The 24,122-nt window shown below is 41.1% G+C and overlaps 1 protein-coding gene across 1 annotated transcript in view; it reads right to left on the bottom strand.

The window, feature by feature from the left end:
* Positions 1–22,684, bottom strand: part of LOC136875676 (sodium-independent sulfate anion transporter) — a 323,055-nt gene extending 300,371 nt beyond the window's left edge. Inside the window, exon 1 of the mRNA XM_068228098.1 lies at positions 22,641–22,684. The gene's annotated coding sequence lies outside the window, so the exon portion shown is untranslated. The remainder of the gene's footprint in view (positions 1–22,640) is intronic.
* Positions 22,685–24,122: the final 1,438 nt, after the last annotated feature.

The following is a 24,122-nucleotide window of genomic DNA, read 5'->3' as shown; positions in this document are numbered from 1 at the left end:
TATTGGCCAGGAATCGATACTCGCTTTGATTTTGAGGACAACACTCGGCTTTATCGAATTCTTTCGAATTTGTTTTACTAAACTGCTAGAGTTAAAATTAATTTAAGGAAATAAACTGTGTGCAATAGTAATTTATCTAACGCAGTTGCACATCGAAAATCTATCCCTTACATAGCCAAAAATGGTAAGAAGTACAGTACAATTCGAATTACTCACTTTTAAAATTATGTGTGTTTTGTCAAAAAAAGACTTTCAGCCGTCAAATCGGCGAATTATCAAAAGTACACGCGTAATTCAAGGATCACCCATGGAAACGGGTTATCTTTCTTCCGGGATTGATCAGGCTGGAAGGCAAAGCCCCTTGGAACTCCGCCTTTCCTGCCGCCTCAGTATACAACAGGCGCGGCGCGTTCTGTATGTTCACGAATCTCCTAGAAATAGATAACTTAGTAAAATGATTTATCAAGGAGCTATTCCTTTAATTCGTTCTACATATTCGCACACGTAGCGATAATCTTGACACACACACACACACACACACACACACACACACACACACACACACACTTGCTCTCTGGAATCAGCGAAGAGGTTCAGTTTCTAGACTGACGGCGCGGGGCTATAGCACGTAAGGAGGGTGCACAAGGCGAGGGACTATGAGGAGCAGGGAAAACATAGCCCAGATATCGCTGGTGAATGGGCCAGCCGTAGACATCAGCTACAGCGGGCAGCCCCGAAATTAGCCGAGGCACATTCTGTAAGCGCGTTTTAAAATTTTCCCATTTGGTACGTTTTGAAAGGATTTTAATTTCACAATTTTGCGCTTTTGATATACTTAACCGCGAAAAACCGGAATATTTTGGTAACAACGATTTTTAGCATAAATAGGCGTACGTATCTTGAGTTTCAGCAATTAATGTAAATTTTAATATTACTAATAAGAGTTTCCTGAAAAGAAAACAAATCAAAATAAGAGCGTAAATAACAGTAGTCTTCCTGCAACGTTCTTGAGGCAGTTATTCTAACCCCAGCAACGTCTTCAGTATCATACGAAACTGGATATTTTATCATCTGTAACGGTTCAAATCCCGTTACAAGGCGATATCTGTATTATTATTATTATTATTATTATGTCCGTATTATTATTTTATCTGTGAGATTACTATTATTCAATTATTATTATTCAGTTCAATGCTGCAATGCTTGTCGCTTGCGTGATTGTAGTTAAATGTATGCAAATATACGTGCGTGTAGATTAACACTAAAGACATGTACAGTAAAGAGTTGCTGTATATCAGATGTGGATATGACATTGTTACATCGTGCAATACTGCTGGAGTAAATGCAGAGTCATCGCTACGTCATCGTGAGCATTTAGCGATGCGCTCAGTTTCTTTGAGTAACCCAGGCCGCCCCGGGCTATTTCACCATTGTGGGTAACATTTGTCGCGAGGTGGGAGTAGATTATAGTTATTTCTGGAGGTTACGTAGGTGCGTCAACCTAACGTCTATACAGGGTGTTAGGTGTATACGTGCAGATATTTATTGTAGCAATAGAGAACGATGTGACGAACCACTATATATCAAACTTTTAGTGATCCTCGGAAGTTATTTTCGAGAGCAAAGGGGTACGATGTTTTTAGAATAGGTAGTATGCCTTGTTCATGTGAATGAATAGCTTTCCTTTGATAACAGGCAAGTCACGTGCCATCCCTGCCAAACTGGTTTCTGTTCTGTTTATGTTTAAGAGCAAATGAACTACTGTGACAGCTGAGCGCTCCCTATTCCATGCCACGAGATGTTACGTAATATACTTGCCAAACTGGTTTTATGTTTACGAGCAACTGACCTACGGTAACAGCTGAAGGCTACCAGTCTACAACATGTTACGTTACATTATCGCCAGACTGGTTTGTTGTTGTTAGTATTTAGTTTCCGTCTTAGGGGTTTCAGACAACACTAGTTATCGGTTTCGGACCCTGGAGATGTATTGAATTCTCAGCGTTAATACTGGTTCATTTGCTGTTACGTCCTTTAGGGGATAGGGATATCTGTGGTCGTCAGCCCTGTGGTCTAGTGAGTATGGAAATGACCTGAAAACCTGTGTCGGTGCGCGACCTGTACGAGCGTGTGATATAATTATTGGTTGGGATACGCACGCCGGGACGTGAAATGCGGTACGATCCCCGTTGTGCATTGCGTAAAGGTAGAAGAAGGAAGACAGTTCCTTGCGCCAACGAACAAATGCATGGAATAGGATATCCATATGAGTAGAATCAGAATTGAATTATCGAAGCACATCGAACGTTTTGCTTCAAACGAAAAATTGACATATTATACAACTAAGTAAATTAAACGTACCTACATTTCGTGCTTCCTGCCTGGTTGAGTGGCTAAAACGGTTGAGGTGCCAGCCTTTTGACTCCAACTTCGCATGTTCGAACCTGGCCCCGTGCAGTGGTATTTGAAGGTGCTCAAATACGTCAGCCTCGTGTCGGTATATTTACTGGTACACCGAGCTCGATAGCTGCAGTCGCTTAAGTGCTACCAGTATCCAGTATTCGGGAGATAGTGGGTTCGTACCCCACTGTCGGTAGCCCTGAAGATGGTTTTCCGTGGTTTCCCATTTTCACACGAGGCAAATGCGGGGGCTGTACCTTAATTAAGGCCATGGTTGCTTCTTTCCCACTCCTAACCCTTACCTGCCCCGTCATCGCTATAATACCTATCTGTGTCGGTGCGACGTAAAGCAACTTGTCATTCGAGCCAAGACACCACTGTGGTTCAGAATATCCTCTGGTGCTTAAACATACGTTCACGGAGGTCATCCGAAGTGGTTACCTCAGTTCCGTATACTTTGTTTCTCATGCCCCCCAGGCATAACAATCCACTGGAATAAGGGCTGGCCAATTGATAGTTCCACATCGTCCTGTCTACCGTTGAGGAAATGTCTGCACCATCGTGTAAAATCCACGTGGTTCGGCGTAGTCGAAGCGACACGTCCTCTGAAAGCTCCAGTAACGTACTGTATCTACTGTACAGGAGCAAGATAACATTAATAAAAAGATGTAACCGACCTCCAACTACACCCATCCTGATATTAATTAGAACCGGTGCTGGAAACTGCCTTGTCCTATTGAATGGGGATATTCCACAGCTCATGAGTGGGATATAGTGGGTTCCAACCCCTCTGTCGGCAGCCCTAAAGGTGGTTTACCGTGGTTTTCCATGTTCACACCAGGCAAGTGCTGGGGCTGTAACGTCATGAATGCCACGATCGCTTCCTTTCCGATACTAGCCCTTTCCCGTCCCATCGTCACCATAAGGAAAGCTACACCGATCAAATGTATGCAAGTAAGGTGATTGGTACCGGTCTGAGTGTCTGAGACCGTTGAGGTCCTTATCTTCCGACCTCCAACTTGGCAGGTTCAATCTTGGCTCAGTCTGATGATATTTGATGGGGCACACATACGTCAGTCTCGTGTCGTAGAAATACTGGCACGTAAATGAACTCCTGCGATATGAAATTTCGTCACCTCAGCGTCTCAGAAAACGGTATAAATAGTATGTGGGACGTAAAGCAAAATAACGCTAATAAAAAGACAATTGGTCAAAGAGACAGACTTCCCACTGCATCCATCCAGATATCAATTGAGAGCCGGTGCTAGAGGTTGCCTTGGTATACTAAATATTAAACAACCCTTCTATAAAAATTGCCTCATGTGTCACTAATACACTTGACAGAAATTCTGGATTGAGTGCTTGATCAATTAACCAGCGGCAGAAATCCACTCTTAAATCATCACCGAGCTTGATAGTAGCAGTCGCTAAAGTTCGAACAGTATCCAATATTCGGGATGTACTGGCTTCGAATCCCTCTGTCGGCAGCTTTAAAGGTGAATTTCCGTGGTTTTTCATGTTCACACCAGGCAAATGCTAGGGCTGTACCTTAATTAAGACCACGGTTGCTTCCTTCCCGATCCTAGTCCTTAGTTATATCTGTCGCCATAAAACCTATCTGTGTCGGTGCGACGCACCGATACAGATAGGTCTTATAGGACGATGGGATAGCAAAGGCCTAGGAGTTGGAAGGAGGCGGCCGTAGCCTTAATTAAGGTACAGCCCTAGCATTTGCCTGGTGTGAAAATGGGAAACCACGGAAAACCATCTTCTGGGCTGCCGACAGTGGGATTCGAACCCATTATCTCCGGGATGCAAGCTCTCAGCCATGCGTCTCTAACCGCACGGCCAACTCGCCCGGTAATAATAATAATAATAATAATAATAATAATAATAATAATAATAATAATAATGATAATAATAATATTTTTTGCTGCCGGGCAGAGTGGCTCAGACGGTTGAGGCGCTGGCCTTCTGACCCCAACTTGGCAGGCTCGATCTTGGCTCAGTCCGATGGTATTCGAAGATGCTCAAATAAGTCAGCCTCGTGTCGGTAGATTTACTGGCGCGTAAAAAGAACTCCTGCGAGACTAAATTACAGCACCTCAGCGCCTCCAGAAACAGTAAGAGTAGTTAGTGGGACGTAAAGCAAATAACATTACCGGTATTATTATTAACAAGTCATTAGGAGCTGAAAGGCAGGGAAGAAAATAGTAAAATATGCGTGGTGTAGGAGGAAACAAGACGAAATGTACTTCACCCGTGCCTACATCGCTCGCAGTAGTTTACTACAGGATAGTATGCGTAAGACCAGAACCAGGTCTCTTTGCGATGAGTCAGGTGTATCTTCGTATTGTGGTTAGCACTAGAGACAAAGTGTGACAAACAGGTTTTGTGTATAAACATCAAACATGCACATCAACAGACACACACACGCAATGTACCCAAACCAGTACAGTGTAGAATGAAGAACTGCCATGCTGTGTTCAAGGTCAATATCTAGCGTTTTAACAAGCAAGTCTTCCGTGAGTTGTGTTCAGCTTGCGCCACGTACAAGCCAATCGCGAACTGAAAGTCTAGATTTATAATTTTTGTTACCGGTACTTCAATTTTTCTGCTCGGATTTATGAGAATATCGAACTATCGAGACTCAAAATACTACATCGATTGAGAACTGAACTCCCAACTCAATACGCTGCAGAAATGGTGTAACATCTGACATACCAATGTGAAACACGTAGCAATTGTTCAAGTGACCTCCCTGGACTACTCTGCAGGCTTCACTTCTCCGTACCCGGCGAGTTGGCCATGCGGTTAGGAGCGCACAGTAGTGAGCTCGCATCCGGGAGATTGGGGCTTCGAACCCCAATGTCGGCAGCCCTGAAGATGGTTTTCCGTGGTTTCCCAAGTTCACACCAGGCATTGAGGGGGTTGAACCTTAATTAAGGCCACGACCACTTTCTTACCATTCCTAGGCCTTTCTTGTCCGATTGTCGCCATAAGACCTCTCTGTGTTGGTGCGACGTAAAGCAACTAACAAAAGAAAATCACTTCTCCGAATCCAGTCTTCCGTAATATCCATTGGAGATCCGGCGGGCCAATTGATGGGTCCAAGTCGTCCTATTCGCCATAGACCAAAGGACTGATCCAAATGATCACGCAGTAAGCGGCTTATATCAGGTGGTGGACCATCGTGTAAAAACCCCATGTTTCGGCGTAGTCGAAACGGAGCGTCCTCTGAAAGCTCTAATAACGTACCTATGAGGAACTCCAGGTAAGATACCCCTATGAACTGTGCAGGTAAGATGATGATAATAATGCCATTGGCTTTACGTCCCACTAACTACTTTTCACGGTTTTCGGAGACGCGGATTTGCAGGAATTTAGTACCATAGGAGTTCTTCACGTACCAGTAAATCTACTGACACAAGGCTGACGTATTTGAGCACCTTGTCAAGACTGGACTCAGAAGGCCAGTGCCTCAACCGTCTGAGCCACTCAGCCCGGCAAGATGATTGGTGCAGCACTGCTTAAGGTGCTGGCCTTCTGAACCCAACTTGGGAGGCTTGGTCTTGGCTCAGTCCGGTGGTATTTGAAGGTGCTCAAATACGTGAGTCTCGTGTCTGTAGATTTATTTGCATTAAAAAATACTGCGATAAAAAAATTCTGGCATTTCAGCGTCTCCGAAAACCGTGCAAATTAGTTAGTGGAACGTAAAGATATTATTATTATTATTATTATTATTATTATTATTATTATTATTATTATTATTATTATTAGTAGTAGTAGTAGTAGTAGTAGTAGTAGTAGTAGTAGTAGTAATATTATTTTTACGGAAGTTCTAATTAAACGGGTCCATTACAGTCATCATTTCACCTATCGGTACTTACTGTTCAGTAATAAGCCTTCCGTCCGCCTCTGTGGTGCAGTGGTTAGTGTGATTAGCTGCCACCCCGAAGCTCGGGTTCGATTTCCAGCTCTGACAAGAAATTTGAAAAGTGGTACGAGGGCTGGAACGGGGTCCACTTAGCCTCGGGAGGTCAAATGAGTAGAGGTGGTCCGATTCCCACCTCAGCCATCCTGAAAGTTGTTTCCCGTAGTTCCCCCCTTCTCCAGGCAAATGCCGGGATGGTACCTAACTTAAGGCCACGGCCGCTTCCTTCCCTCTTCCTTGTCTATCCTTTCCAATCTTCCCATACCCCCGCAAGGCCCCTGTTCAGCATAGCAGGTGAGGCCGCCTGGGTGAGGTACTGGTCATTCTCCCCAGTTGTATCCCCGATCCAATGTCTCACGCTCCAGGACACTAGCCTTGAGGCGGTAGAGGTGGGATCCCTTGCTGTGTCCCATGAAAAACCAACCCTGGAGGGTAAACAGATTAGGAAAAAGAAGAATAAGCCTTCTATTAGAAATGCCCGGCGGCAATTCCACAGTAGGTCTTTTTCCTTCGAGCAATGTTCACGATGGATGCAACTACGGTTTTTGAAATTTGTCTCATTAATAACAATTTCACTGAATACTTATAGCCTTTTCTTTCAGTGTCCACCGTCCTTTCAATGACCTGAAAAGTTTATGAATAAGCATAGACAACCCGCATTGTCTATTGTCAGAAATTCATCGTAGACTGTCGCAATAACAGCACAGAAATGTTGCGCCCATATTTCATTTACTTATTAACCATTTCCTTTCATTTTGTCAGCTTGGATCACTGAGTAATGCCATTGACGTCTTAAAAATCGCACACAAATACACAACACTTGATTCGCACGTATGTGCTTGTACGGATCTTCGACGTCACTGTAAGGATTCTGTGTACTTTTCACACAGAGTACCCTACACCGGTTTTCGAGTACAGCAAGTGACCTGGCACGTGAGTCATCCTCTTCTACTTGCCAAGCCTTTAGGGGAAGTGCACAACAACATGTGTTGGCCTGCGATAAGAAACAGGTTCAACAAGCCCTATACTCGGCTACTGTACTTCCGCTACGCGTGGACAGAATGACATCACCGGCGTATCCTGCTACGGCCGTTCAAAACACATTAGGTCCTGAAATATTTGGCTCAGTTATGGGCAAACTAATAGGACAAGGTAAAAAGTACATAGCATATATTATGAGATGTATTTTTCTTAGCCGACTAGCTTAATATCTGCACGTATACACCTAACACCCTGTATAAGGTGGCTGCATATTGCAGCCCGAGTCATTATTCTACTAGAAGGAGGGCTACAGTTGGCCATTAAGTGAACGAGATTAAGTGGCCTCAGTCAACGGGAGACATCAGTTAAACGGAAGCTGAACAGTGAAGAAGTCATTCTACTGGAAGGAGAAGCCACAGTTGGCCATTAAGTGAACGAGATGGAGTGGCCTCAGTCAGTCAACGGGAGACATTCGTTATACGGAAGGTGAAGAGAGAAGAAGTAAAGTGGATGGTGACCAGTGATGGAGTCATAGAAGGATACACTTGCAATGAAGTCATACCATACAGATTTACAAAGTAGTCATATGATATGGAGAGAAGAAGCAGTCACATGGATACATCACCAAATTAAGCGTGACACATCTACAGTAAACACCAGATCTAAGGAATACGTCGTAATTACACTCAAAATGTTGAAGGTACAGTCAAGTCGTGTATAATTGTTAAATGTCCGGTCAAGAAGAATTCAAATTCATGCCTAGATTCCTTCAGTTGCAATGTCATAATTTCATATTCTCATCTGTTTTAATCGCAGCAGTTCTCACTATTTTTATTGAAATTATTTCAAGAATATATTTTGTTCTATCAAATTAATATTTCGTTTCATTTCCAGAGTAGAATCACTTAACCCTTAATTTAATGGGAAAACCGAACGCCAATCTCCTTTTCCTAGAACTTATATGGTATGTTGTCAAAAGTAAGATTCTCATTTTATTATTGCTGCACTGAGTTGTAGCTGGCACCCATCAAATAACGTATGTGTAAGTAAGCAGGTAAGAAGTAAGTGTGAGCACAAGGTCCGACGATTGTGTATTTTATTTAATGAATATTAATTTTCATATTTTTCATTTTTTAATTCAGATTTATATATTTGTAAAATTAGTAAGTGAGTTAGGAACCTTTCACATCATCATCATCATCATCCATCATCATCATCATCTTGCATTGTTTTGCTAACTTCTTCGCGCTGCAACCATGCGCCTTCAAAGGAAGTCTGGTTGTTAATCAAGCAATGTCACCATCAAGAAACAACACATTATACTGTTAACGTCTAGGACAATTTTTTTTTAAAGATACAATTTGGAGATTAGGTGGCCATAATAACTAGGTGTAAATGTAATTTTAAGGTTGTAGTAGATCAATTTAAATGTAATAAGAAAAGCATCCATGTATCAGAACAATATGAATTGCAATAAATGATTACTCTCCCCTCAGTTCCAGGTGATCCGGAACTAGGGGATGGAAGTATTCTATTCTACAACACGTTATTTGTTAAAGCGGTGAACCACCAGATGGTTTGTCCACACACCACCGCTGGTATACATTGTTTTCTATTTCACGCTCGGCTGATTATTTTTTACGATTTACGGAGAAACTGAAGTGCTGGATATTTGCCTGTAAATCTACCGACCTGGCATATTATAGCACCTTCAAATACCTCCGGATTTAGCCGGGATCGAACGCGGGGTCCGAAAGTGTGCGTTCTATCGAATGAGCAATTCAGTCTGGCTCCCTTGTATTCATATATTTAAAAAATTACTCCCCAAATGTATCTGTTAGCCTAGGGCCACACTTGCGGGAAGAAGACGCTGCGGTATTCTGTTCTTGTTTGAATATTGCGCGTGGTCCATCTGCGTTCTTTCTCACTTTGCAAAATGGAATTCGACAGTGAATTAATAATTTTGGAGAAACGAAGTACTCGTGCCTTTACGATGCAAAGGACAGAGAATTCAAAAACAAAGACATGAGGAGAGATGCGTGGTTATCAGTAACGGGCGCTGTGTTGGGGGAGACGTGTTTCTTTTGCTGATAGCATTTTTTCAACAAACAGAAAAGCATTTCAAATGTGGTCATGGACATTGTGTAATACTCAAAAAATCATCTTGGTTGTCTTTTAGTTTATTGTGTAGGAGCACAAATTGTTCACCTGATGGCTTGTCACTTATTATAGGATGGATCCAATATTTCCTTTGACGACGACGAAGACCAACAAACGCAGCACATCACGCAACAACGGCGTTATTTAATGGGATTTGATGATGATGATGATGATGATTGTTGTTTAAAGGGGCCTAACGTCTAGGTCATCGTCCCCTAATGATACGAAATGAGACGAAATGCAATGTCAAATTAAAAGTCCAAAATCCTCAATTGACCAGAATTCAAAACGTGGATGGATATAAATTTACAACAATCAGTGGATCCGACCCGCAATGCCTCACAGTCACAGAAAATGACGTATAAAAGAATAGTATTACTGACCAAGGAACTGCTTCTATACCATAATACTGAATCGATTATGTTTGTAGTCTAAAGGAGTCCAAAATCCACGTCATCGGCCCCTCTCAATGGTAGTTATCGCTAGGAAAGTAGAACCATGGTTTTTGTCATGGTAGGGCACTAATCAAAAGTAGCGTAGACTCGCGGTATTCCACACATTATGGTACTACTCACAGGTAATGAAATTCGCGCATGTAATACAGACCTATGGTGTTTCGCACATTGCGCCGCCATTTACAGGCAACGCAAACCTATGGTGTTCATCACATAGGTGTACTAACCACAGGGACTCGCACTATCCCGTGGTGTTCCTCATATAGTGGGTACTAATCATAGGCAAGCTAGAACCATGGTGTCGCTCGTAAAGTGGTACTAATCACAGGTACTGTAAAAGCCAGCAACGCACTCTTGCTACTAATCACAAACCTATTTGGTACCTAACTTAGTGGTACTACGCGCAAGTAAAAGCGACCCATGATGTTCCCCGCGTGGTGGTAATAATCACAAGTAGTTTCACGGTTCTAATACCATCATCCCTTGGTCGCCCCTTTTAGTCGCCTCTTAAGACAGGCAGGGGATACCGTGGGTGTATTCTTCGTCTGCGTCCCCCACCCACAGGGGGTTTAATGGAATTTCTTCCATATGCAGAGCAATGGCGATGCTTTGCTATTTTACAATATAAAACCCGATTGTGCAACAGCCCTGAAGGGCCATGCCCTACCTAGCGACCGCTGCTCAGCCCGAAGCCTTCAGATTATGAGGTGTCGTGTGGTCAGCACGACGAATCCTCTCGGTCGAAATTCTTGGCTTTCTAGACCGGGGCCGGCATCTCACCGGTAGATAGCTCTTCAATTGTAATCAAGTTGGCTGAGTGGACCTCGAATTAGCCTTCAGATCCAGGGGAAAATCCCTAACCTGGGTGGGAATCGAACCCGGGGCTTCGGGGTGAGAGGCAACCACGCTACCCTACATCACGGAGCCGGCACTTTACAATACACAACACTTATAAAATCACGCCATGCAAACACGCAAATGTGGCCACCCACCTCGCAGGTCGTCCAACTGCGTAAAAAACACGCGGTAGCGCTGCTTGAAATCACGCAAGTGTGTGTGGCTTTAGTCTTACTTATGTCATTTTCTGCGTCTTATCTATGCACACGTCCTTAATGGCTCATCAAAGCCGTTGGCGAGCAAGTGCTTTGTCGCCTTGAAAACACAAAGCCGAATGATGAATGGGGACATCTTACTACGATCAGTCCACCTCCTCACCGGCCGCTGTATCTACTGTTGCCTCAGAGTCCGGCCATGATCGCATTTTCAACATTATGCATACCATTATTGTCTCATAACAGTATTACGTATCGTACTAGATCAGCAAGATACTCTCGAAATGAAAATCCACAGCCTGTTACAAGTCATTCGACCGCGTCAGGAATGGAATGGAATGAATGAATGAATCCCCATCTAGCGGCGAGGATAGGGATTGTGCCGGCTGCCGAAGCCTGTCACACTTCTCTGGGGTCAATGATTAATGGCTGAGAGATGAAATTAAATTATATTGGGGTGTGTTGCTGGAATGAAAGTTGACAAGAGAAACAGAAGTACCCGGAAAAAACCTGTCCCGCCTCCGCTTTGCCCAACACAAATCTCACATGGAGTTAACAGGGATTTGAACCACAGCACCCAGTGGTGAGAGGCCGGCACGCTGCCTCCTGAGCCACGGAGGCTCCTGGTCGGTAAGATACTCCTACAGAACCAAATTCCGGAAGTCCGAAGTATCTTAAAATCTTCAGCAACTGAAGGGACAATAAAATATTAGTTATGATTTCCTGGGTGTAATCGAAACAGAGTCTGCCATTCACTTCTGCCAGGCTCCGCCTTTATCCCTTCCTGTCTAGTCTCTCTCTAGGCAAATTACGTACGAACTGGCTACCTAGTACCGGTCTTCTACCTGAAATCTTTCATTCGGGATACCGTGGGTTCGAACCTCACCCTCGGCAACCCTGAAAATGTTTTTTTCATCGTTGACTATTTCTACACCAAGCAAATGCTGGTGCTGTACATTAAAGCCCCGTCCGCTACTTTCCTAGTCTTATTCCTTACCTACCTTAATGGCGCCGAAAAGTATGAGCTAGAGTGATGTAGAACCACTAAAAGAAAGAAAGAAAAAGAAAGAAATTTACTGGCAAGTTTCCTTTCCTGCACCCAATCAGAATAAATATGCAATACCTTGATCCTTGATATTCCCTTCATGTTAAGAGAGCTGTAGATATCGGGTAACACCCTGGAGGAAACCCTTCTCCTATACCACTTCTACTGCCGTTCGAAAGATATTGCCTGCTTGTTTGAATGGCTCGCCTAAGATCGGATCTGTCTTTCAAGGCAGCGTGAAGGTGACTGACAAGTGGTAATAGTTGCAGCTTGAGAAATGCCTGATTAGTATTTTGACCCAAGCACCATTACTGACATCGTGATTGCGTCGCTAGTCTTGTAATCATGAGAATCGAGCACGAATTTCGGCCATGCGGGTGTGACATTGAGATATATCAACTGAGGGTGATCTCCCATTATTCCCTAACCTTGTTCCCAATATCTTTGGATAGGCACCATATGGGGACTAGGACCAGTTGTTCCTTGAGACCAATCCTATGTGCGTGTTTCTAATAATAAGAAGAATACGAAAAAGAAGTAGACACTTTTCACACCCAACTAACTAAGTTTACGTAGGCGCTGAGTTGCCAGTAAATCTACCGGTACAAGGCTGGGGTACTTTATCACAGACCTAGCCGGTACCGAACCTGTGATCTTGCAATTTACCAACTGAATTGTTCATCCCGGCACGTGTTTCCACAGTGACTAGAGGAGGTATGCATAGAAACGAATCACAAACACCCAGTCTCCGAGCTGGAAGACATAACCAGACGTGGCTTAAATCACCGGCTTCGCCGTGAATCGAGTCCACGAGACACTGAGCTGATGGCAGAATGCTGTCAATGTAGAATAAGAAAAATCGATGAACCTCCCATTGTTTTTATATAATATTTAAAATAACTGTCGATTACCAACAAGTGGCATTAATATCACGTTAGATGAGAAGTAGGTGAAAGATATGAACCGAGTTTGGAGGAGTGCATTTGATAAATAAATAAATAAATAAATAAATAAATAAATAAATAAATAAATAAGATGATGATGCTTGTTTAAAGGGGCCTAACATCGAGGTCATCGGCCCCTAATGGTACGAAATGAGACGAAATGAAATGTCAAATTAAAAGCCCAAAAAACATCCACTGATCACAATTCAAAACGTGAGGACGAAGAATGATGCCATTTACAGGCAACGCAAACCTATGGTGTTCATCACATAAGTGTACTAGCCACAGGGACTCGTACTATCCCGTGGTGTTCCTCATATAGTGGGCACTAATCATAGGCAAGCCAGAACCATGGGTTCCGTCATCCCGTGGTGTTCCTCATATACTGTAGTGCTACTAATCTCAGGTACTGTAGAAGCCGTCGCGCTCGTTTGCTACTAATCACAAACATATTTGGTACCTAACATAGGGTAAGGTGGTACATTTTCGATCAAAATTTAATTAATCATGCACTCACACTTCATTTGCGGTGCTATCAACATTCTTTTACATTCACAATGAAATAGACACCTTAGACAATGGCACACATTATCAATAACAGTATTTAAATAAACCCTCGTTGCAAAAACTGTACGAGACAGAAGAGCCCGTCTTTGATCGCAGTTGTACCGCTGGTGGTTGATGTGTATCATCTTGAAGATTTGTTGTGCTTGACATGTCGCTTATCTTTTGATTAATGTTTGCACTATTGTCATTCTCAAAAAGAGATATATTTTGAACTTAACAATCTGAAAAAGCTGACCTATTATTAATTGGGATTAAGATATTACCTTTCAAATTTTGGCGTGGATTTCTTTTCAGGTGATAAGATATGTTTCATAGATTTGTCGGGTGATACAGTGCTTGTAACATTAGAAGTTGACGTTGAAGCAGTTTCCATAATGGCTGAATTAGCTGGTGTTGAATTAGTACTGAATTGTAGTCATTCATTACATTCGTGGACAGGATGATGATTCATTTTGGGTTGACTGTTTGAAGGAGTCTCAGAAATTTTAGGCAAGTGTATTGTTTCTTCGATAACCAACTGACTGAAGGTCAGTGAAGGTGCATAATTGACCATTTCATATGCACTTCCTTCTCTGACCTTCTGTGCGTCATCTGCAGTGAGAAAAATGCAAACATCTATGTACCATTCCATCTGATCGAAAATGTACCACATGTACTTCAACAATGGATCCATCAACAAGTTACAAGGATACAAGAGACAGTGTTTGCAGTATCATACTCCAATCGTGAGGTTCGTAGAGATATGGCGTTATTATGAATAGCACTTTACACTTCAAGAAAAGGTCCCAGAGCTTAGCTATGACAGTTTCAAATTTATAACAACGTGAAATGCAATGAAGCATCGCTCACCTTGCTACGTTTCTTGCAAACTAATAGAAACAGATGTATTATTTTTTCACATTCACAAAGAAGCAGCTTCACTCTTCCCACAGCTGGTAAGAGTTAAGTGGTACTAACATTGAAAAATGAAATACAGCGGGTTTTCTAAGTTTGATCGGAATTGTACTTATATCTAAATTGTACCACTCTACTCTAGTTGTACTACGCGCAAGTAAAAGCGACCCATGGTGTTCACCGCGTGATGGTACTCATCACAAGTAGTTTCATGGTTCTAATACCATCATCCCTTGGTCGCCCCTTACGACAGGCAGGGGATACCGTGGGTGAATTCTTCATCTGCGTCCCCCACCCACAGGGGATTGTGTGTTTGGTCCGCGCGAGAGGTATTTTATTTCCCTCAAGTCCGCCGGCAAGCCGGTTATTTATTTATTTATTTATTTATTTATTTATTTATTTATTTATTTATTTATTTATTTATTTATTTATTTATTTATTTATTTATTGTGCTTCAGACAGGTACAAACCTAATGATGTGAAACACATACATATACTATTACATTAGATAAAAACAAATATTAAATTAAATTTATAATACCTCTTATGAAAGTCCTTGTAAAATAAAGTCATAAATGAAATAAAAAATACACTTTTCTTCAGTAACATAGTATTACAAATATTCAGTTACATATGCACATATTATAACAAGGTATTTAAAACATTACAATTAAAATTATTTACGAACTGCTTTAAAGCTGCATTAGTACTGTAATTATACATTATGGCAGTGATGTTATCGAAGATAATAATAATGAGCTAGATGGTATAACTAGAAACTATAATATTAACTAACGTTATGAGGCTAACAATGGGAATCAGCAAAGTGGGATTTTAACTTAGAACAGAAAACAATTAAGTTATTTGTTTACATTGTTTTACTATGGATGTGTATGTAGTTGCAAATATATCTATTCTATACTCATTGCTATATTTATTAAATATTTTCATTGAGTTTAACACTGGTGAATTACTATGTTGTTGGGTTCTTGATCTAGAGCAGTAGAAAGTAACATATTTCGGGCGTGTAGATGGATTAGGGACAGACAAGTTGAACAGAGAGAGCAAGTTAGAGCTACCAGTAAGATTGTTAAATAATTTGTAGACAAATAGAGGAACTGCAATTACTCGTCTTTTTGCTAAGGACTTATAGCCAAGTTGTTTCATTAAGTCATCATACGAATCAAATTTAGGATAATTATTAGTTATTTTGTACGTAAGGTATCTAAGAGATTTGTTTTGCACCATTTCAACTTTGTTTTCATATAGTTTAAAGGTGGGATTCCAAATGGTTGGTGCATATTCCAGCCGACTTCTTACAAAGGAGTTGTATAATAGCTTTATTGCCTCGGGATTTGTGAAGTCACGTGTGCATCTCTTAATAAATCCTAATATTCTGTAAGCATCTGCAACTACTTCGTTTATGTGCAGAGAGTACGTCAATTTAGCGTCAAAATGCACGCCAAGATCCTTGATAAAATTTACTGATGACAGATTAGTATTCAAAATATTATACGAGTGACTAATTTTATTTTTATTCCTGGAAAATACCATTACATGACACTTGTTAATGTTAAAATCTAACTTGTTAATAACGCTCCAATGTGATATGCTATTGAGGTCTTTCTGAAGAAATCTACAGTCCACCTGTGAACGAATGGTTCTGAAAATTTTTACATCGTCTGCGAATAGCAATATGTTTGAATACTGTACGCATTTAGGAAGTAAGAAGAGTAATGGTCCAAGATTTGAGCCCTGTGGGACACCAGATCGAGTATTGTAATACTCAGATTCAAATCCTTTATAAGACACAAATTGTTGTCTATCAGAGAGATATGATGCAAATAATTTTATTAAGCTGTGAGAGAGTCCATAATAAGCTAATTTATTTAAAAGTACATCGTGATCAACTTTATCGAATGCTTTTCTAAAATCTGTGAAAACTACATCCACTTGGCCTCCTGTATCCATGGCTGCCGACACTTCATGAGTGAACTCCAACAAATTTGTCGTTGTCGATTTCCCCGGTCTGAAGCCATGTTGGGTGTCACTGATGATAATTTCTACATGTTCGAACAGATGCCGATATAGGGTTTGTTCGTAGATTTTTGCTAATGCGGAAGAAATTGCAACGGGTCTGTAGTTATTAATTACTGACCTATCCCCGGATTTGTGAAGCGGACTAACTCGCGTTGTCTTCCACTTTGTAGGAAAAGTTGGAGTTTTTAGCGAAATTATTATTATTATTATTATTATTATTATTATTATTAAAGCGTCTTTATTGTGGCGAAGTTAGGGCTCCCGGCCCTTTCTTACACTTAACCACTTCATGTATATACAATGTATATTTTACATAAAATTTAAACATATGAAATCTTTACAACCTAAAGTATAATTAAAGCAACTAAAGTATCACTAACTAAACTAAGGTGAGTAAATGTTAAAATGTTAAAAATAATTGAGAGAGGGTGTAATAAAATATCTCCACAGCCTTTAATTACATACGGAGGGATTAGATCTGGGCCTGCGGCTTTTTTAGGTTTCATCTTACGTATTGCGTTTTGAATTTCGGTAGTAGTAATTTCATTAACATTTAGTACATTCATCAATGGATCTATTTCCGTATTCTCATATTTCGGTAAATCATACCGCGCCCGTTTCTCTGAGTATACAGATGAGAAATAGCCTGCAAAACTGTCAGCAACAAATTTGTCGCTAATTAGTTCTTTTCCATTGTATTTCATTACACTGACATAGGGGTTCCTTTGCTTACTTTTAACGAATGTCCAAAAGTTCTTAGTATCTACGCCTATTTCGTGCTCTACCTGCCCGATATAGGCTTTAAACGCGATGCTTATATCTTTCTTAACACTTCTCAATTCTTTGAATTTCAAAAAATGGGAAGTCTGATTTTTCTGCCCTTCGCGCATTTTCCTGTGATGGTATGCTTTCCGCCTAATATTTCTTATTATCTCTTGCGTAAACCAACAAGGCTATCGTTTCTTTTCCTGACGGTTGCCGGAACACAGACATTTAAAACAGAATAAAATTTAGAATAAAATATATCTAGTGCCTGGTTAACATGAGTGTAATTTTCCAGAAAGCTCCAATCTATGTGTGAAAGTCCTCTGTATAACAATTCAAAATCTGCCTTGTTATAATTGTATACAATTTTATTTCCCGCATCATTACATTTTTCTCCCTTCTTTTGGTAACAAAAAGTAATGTTTAAGGCCGGATGATGTTTGTCCTCTGGTACGAGAGGATGAAAGTTTTGGTCGACAGTAATGCGAGTGATATTCGACAATACTAGGTCAAGCATTCTGCCATTGTTATTAACAACGCCGTTAACATTTCTTAATCCCATGAATTGTAAGAAATTATTCATGCGTACGGATGTACACGTTATATCGTTTTCTTCAATAATTTGTGGTAAATTAAAGTCTCCTAATATTACTAACTGTTTACTATTTAAAATAGGACATTTACTGAATTGCTACGTTATGATACATTGTTAATTTTTTGCCCGTATTCAATGTGCTAGTTGTTTTAAGATCTTCGAAAATTGGCTGATGATGACACTTAAAATGTGTTGAAACCGGTCCCATTAAACAGGTTGTAACTACTTCTTACCATCTTATTACGGAGTATTGAAAGGTGGATCCTAACCTATTATATTGTACATCTTATTTCATAAAATTCATTATATGCAGCCAGTTTAGTACTAGGCGGAAAGTATACCACACAAATAAAGATACTATCAAGATTTTCCCTCAGAAGTTTAACACATACATGCTCAGCCGAAACATCTATGTCAACCTGTGAGGCCTTATATTTGTTGCTGACAGCCAGTACAACACCTCCGCCAAGTTCTTTACCTGTAGATATGTTATTACGATTAGGACCCCCCTATCCGCCACCTGGGACGCGCCACGTGAGAGTAACACCTCTCCCCCTGGTACGCCTGCGTAGTAGGTTCGTGGAATAAATAAATAAATAAATAAATAAATAAATAAATAAATAAATAAATAAATAAATAAATAAATAAATAAATAAATAAAAGTTTGGCCTACGCCGGCGACTTAGTCTTAATGGTAGTCTGTGCTGAGAGCCTGCATTCTAATATCTTGGAATTTGAAAATAGGAGGCTGTTTCGGACCTCAACAGCTCCGCCATCAGCCGTTAGGTGACCCAGACGTCGCTGAAGGGACGTATTATGGAAATTAGGGGTGAGGTAGTTTCCCGTTGCTTTCGTCTGTGAGCCAGTTGTTGCTATTACACCTCAGTGTACCAAGCCCACTGAAATGCTCGGCGCACCAACCGATCTTATGAGCATCACTTTCACACCATTCGTAACAGGGACTGGCTTGCATAAGGAATAGCATTACAGTACTAGCATCACTCACACCTCGGTCACTTTCATTTTGTCAAAGCCAAGGATGAGACTGAGACAAGACAATCAAAGTACCGGTAACAGATTTGTTCTACCCCACACCAGAAGACACTAGGTTTTACCAGTGGAGGCATTGTGTGTGATATGAAAATTACCATTTCCAAGACTAAAGTGGTGTTAGTAAAGGAGAATGGTTAAATAGTTAGCATGCTGGTCTTTGGTCCATGGGGTCCAGGCTTCGATTCTCGATTGGGACGGGGATTTTAACTTTCATTAGTTAATTCCTATGGCTCGGGAGTTGTGTGTTTGTGACGTTTTCAGCATTAGATTTCATCTTAGGTAGGACCTCATCCTCACAGACGCGCAGGTCGCCCATACGGCCTCAACTCTGAAGGCCTGCGCCAGGCCTCTCCGGAAGCCACACACCATTCATTCATTCATTCATTCATTTATTTGTTAGTGGCTTTACGTTGCATCGATACAGATAGGTCTTATGGCGAAGATGGGATAGGAAAGGCCTAGGAGTAGAAAGGAAGCGGCCGTGGCCTTAATTAAGGCACAGCCCCAGCATTTGCCTGGTGTGAAAATGGGAAACCACTGAAAGCCATTTTCAGGGCTGCCGACAGTGTGATTCGAACCCACTATCTCCCGGATGCAAGCTCACAGCCGCGCGCCCCTAACCGCTCGACCAACTCACCCGATCTATTTTTTAATATAAATGTATTTAGTAGAGAAGAAACCTAACAGAATTAAATGTCAGATTGGGAATACAAAACTGGAACAGGTAGATCATTTCAAGTATTTAGGATTTGTATTTTCCCAGGATAGTACGTGAGACTGAATCGAGGTGCAACAAAGCTGATGCAGTGAGCTCGCAGTTTCCATCAAAAGTATTATGTAAGAACAAAGTCTGCTCTCGAACGAAACTCTCTTTACACCGGTCTGTTTTCAGACCAACTTTGCTTTACGGGAGTGAAAGCTCGGTGGACTCAGGATGTCTTCATTCTTAAGTTAGAAGTAAGAAACCTGAAAGTAGCGAGAATTTTCGCTGGTACAATCACGTGGGAACAATGGCACGAGGGTACTCGAAACGGGGAAATACAGGCTAAGTTAGAAATGAACCTGTAAGCATAACTTAATCCGGCTTCAGTGGGGGGAGGGGGCGGCGTTGTTATGTGAGGCGAATGGAGGGACCTAGGCTAATAATGGACTCAGTCATGGAGGGCAAGAGTAATAGAGGAAGACGATGCGATGGTTACACTCCTTTTAATGATTTATAGATGAGTTTCATCCATGGCTAAATGGTTAGCGTGCTGGTCTTTGGTCACAGGGGTCCCGGGTTCGATTCCCAGCAGGGTCGGGAATTTTAACCATAATTGGTTAATTTCGCTGACATGGGGGCTGGGTGTATGTGTCGTCTTCATCATCTTTTCAACCTCATCACGACGCGCAGGTCGCCTACGGGAGTCAAATCGAAAGTACTGCATCTGGCGAGCCGAACTTGTTCTCGGACACTCCCGGCACTAAAAGTCATACGCGATTTCATTTCATTTAATTTCACATAACTAGTCACTAATAGAAGATTGTGGAAGTGTTCAGTAAATTCACGGAGGCTTGCAGACAGAACGCTGAAAGTATATATATACAAATATATATACGTAAATAAATAAATACTGGACCGAACAGATTATCAAACAAAATCCATACATTCCTACAAAGCAAGAAAAACAGAAAACGACCTTCAAGAATTAGGATCGCGAAATCTACAGGATCAAGATGCAATCAAGAAAATTACACAGTTCTTCGAGGAAGAAGAGGTAAAGATCCCACGACTGAAATACGGCCAGTATTTGTTCTGTGTGATTCTGAGTAACCCATTCTCGAATAATAATAATAATAATAATAATAATAATAATAATAATAATAATAATAATAATAATAAATCTCGAACGAAAGTCGTGCAGTGCTTTATAAATATATCAGGTTATGTGTACAATATCTAATTGGGAGGAAGTAGAATAATAATATTCGTGTAAGAGAATAATTATAGCAGAAACAATGAAACTGTAGACAAGCCTGTGCACAGAGGGTGATCTTTACGAAAATTAAGTTTGCTTACGTTCAGATATGGCTGTGCATATTAGAAAATTGATTATGAAAACATATACAATAAACAATACAGAAATCTAACATTTTCCGAAGGATGTTGAAAGAGCGAAATGGGTAGATTGGATCCCAAACTGATAGATACAAATTCATTGATAGGCCACATTGTGACACTCAGCATTTGGTCAGTTGGATTTTCAGTCAAATATAGGGATATGAATGGTATTATGGTGCAATAGTTACGTCGATATCAAGCCAAACTATTGGGTCAGGACAAAAAATGTGCATACAGTCCGCGTTGGTCCAGCGAAATCTACTTATATGTAAGTGGTCCGGAACCAATTCTCAGTAATCTTTGGTATATTCTCTAGCAGACTGTGATTTTGGTCTAATGAGGTGCATACCAAATACCGGTCAACGCACTACCTGACTTACATAGTCACTTTATTTGTACAACACCTCAATGGTATATAACTGAGAGCCTCGCCGGGACGCGGTGTGGCGAGGAATCGTACTGCGCATAAGACGACTTCGTATCAATCTGAACCGAAGAAGAACTAAAACAGTCCAAAATATTTTGACATTTTGACAACTGTGAAAAATCCGCTATCATTTTAACAGAGCTTTTGAGGAAGTTTCTCTTATATTCAAATATTATCCTATTTTATCATGAAACATTGCCACAGACTACCTGCCTACGCTCATGAGCAAACGGATATCAATGTAATTACCTAGGTCTGGTGGACGAACAACTAGACAAAAACTGGCAATTATTTGAACGAATAAATACATAAATAAAAAATAAATATAAATAAATAAAATGACAATGAAAATTTTGTGAAAGCCTGATGACCAGTACGTGACTTTCAATTTCGAAACTGTTCATCACTTTTCCCAGGGTCGCAACCATTCACCGTGATAAAGATACAAAGACGTAGCCAATAAAATCTCACACCTACTTATTTTAATTTTAATACTGAAACACGTAACCAGAATACAGTAATAAGATCCCTCTTACTAGAGCCACAAGGTCAAACGACGCAAACTACAGGAAATCTTAACGTTTTGTGAAGACCTTGCTTCGCTTCGTAAGAAGCATATTAGAAAAGTGATTATAAAAAACATTTGAGTTGCACTGCATGACGTGCCGTATCTAGTGTTCCGGGTCTTGAAATCATTCATTGACATTTCCTGTTATAATATTTTAATATAGGAATCTTAACTAAGATGAACAGAGCGCCATAGCTAAGAGTAACATAGACCTACAATATGAAGATTCAGGTGACGGTAAAATGGGACCATAACCAATCTATTCCCCCACCACCCTTAACTTTCCTGCAAAGATCCCAGCACCAAATAATCTTGACCTGACAAGTGATTTGGGTTAAAATTCCATAATTATATAACTTATAGGATGATGTATTAAGTTAAATATGTTGGGAATAATTTTTCTAGTCCTGAAATGTATTTCTAAATACGTCACCAGCACTAGAATATCACCCTAAAAATTAAGAGTGTTGCATGTAGCAAAAAACAAACTTCATAATCAAATTTTAATTTAAAAGGCACATAAGTTCAGCGTATACAGACGTTTGGTTAACATTTGATTGTCCAGCAGAGATGGGTATTGTCCGCCGTTCCATATGTCCAGTACAAATGTACAGCTTATCAAAACAACGTGAGAGTGAAATGTCACGTAGTGTACGTACCTGAGGAGTGAACGAAGGCGCTAGCGGTGTGTTCCTTGCAGTAGCTATGGTAACGACTGGACACTGGCTGAACATGCACTGTGCCGCCTGCCACGAAGTGGGAGGAAAAGGAGGAGGTCTGCTAGACCAACCACGGCCCACTGCGAGCTGCACGTCACAATACCAAACAGAACCATTGTTGCGCGCTAATCACATCGACATAATGAGCATTAGACGGCAAGGTCTTGCTGTTTATTTTTAGAAAACATTTTAGTTAGAAATATTTTATTGTTTAGTTTTTTCTTTACAATTTTTGCTCTGCATCACACCGACACTGTTTATTTTTAATATCTTTGCTGTTTATTTTTAGAAAACTTGTATATCAGGAATAATTTACTTACATTCTTCTTCTTCTTTCTTTCCTTCTTAATCCGTTTACCAATTTTTACAATTTGTTTTACGTCGCACCGACACAGATAGGTCTTATAGCGACGATGGAATATGAAAGGCCTAGGAGTGGGAAGAAAGCGGCTGTGGTTTTAATTAAGGTACAGCCCCGGCATTTGTCTGGTGTGAAAATGCGAAACCACGGAAAACCATCATCAGGACTGCCGACAGTGAGGCTCGAACCCACTACCTCACGGATGCGAGATCACAGCTGCGCGCCCTTAACCGCACGGCCAACTCACCCGGTAATTCGTTTACCGTCCGGGGTTGGTTTTTCCCTCGCACTCATTGAAGGATCCCAGCTCTATTGCCTCAAGAGCAGTGTCCTGGAGCGTGAAACATTGGGTCGGGGATAAAACTGGGAAGAAGGGCCAATACCTCGCCCAGGTGATCTTACCTGCTATGTTCAACAGGAGCCTTAGGATGGGAAGGGATAGACAAGGAAGAGGGAAGGAAGCGGCCGTCGCCTTTGTTAGGTACCACCCCGGCATTTGCCTGGAGGAGAAGTGGGAAACCACGGACAATCACTTCGCGGATGCCTGAGGTAGGAATCGAACTCTCGTCTACTCAGTTGACCTCCCGAGACTGAGTGGACCCCGTTCCAGTCCTCGTACCAACATTCAAATTTCGTGGCAGAGCCTGGAATCGAACGCGGGCCTCCAGGGATGGCAGCTAATCACACTAACCACTACACCACAGAGAGGGATTGGTTTAATTTTACTTATTTTTTAAATTTGATTTCTTGTTACACGTGCAATTCTATACGCTTTCAGAACATTTCCGTTAGTTATATTCAATATATAAATACGTAATATACCTACATTTTGTATGTTCAGAACTCAGCCCGAAGGCTGGTTGGATCCTCAACAGCTCAACCATTAGCTGTAATAGATGGCCTAGGCATCACTGAAAAGGCGTACTAGGGAAATGAGAAGTGAGCTAAATTTCCGTTGCTTTCCTCACTGAATCGGAAATTCCTATTACGTATCAGTCTGCCAATAAAACATTAACATACTGCGATCTAAAAATTGTGTGGCTGCTTAGCTGAATTGTCAG

Source organism: Anabrus simplex, chromosome 6 (genome assembly GCF_040414725.1).
Source record: "Anabrus simplex isolate iqAnaSimp1 chromosome 6, ASM4041472v1, whole genome shotgun sequence".
Classification (NCBI taxonomy): domain Eukaryota; kingdom Metazoa; phylum Arthropoda; class Insecta; order Orthoptera; family Tettigoniidae; genus Anabrus; species Anabrus simplex.
The sequence above is the reverse complement of the archived record's forward strand: the minus strand, read 5'-3'. Positions and strand labels throughout refer to the sequence as shown.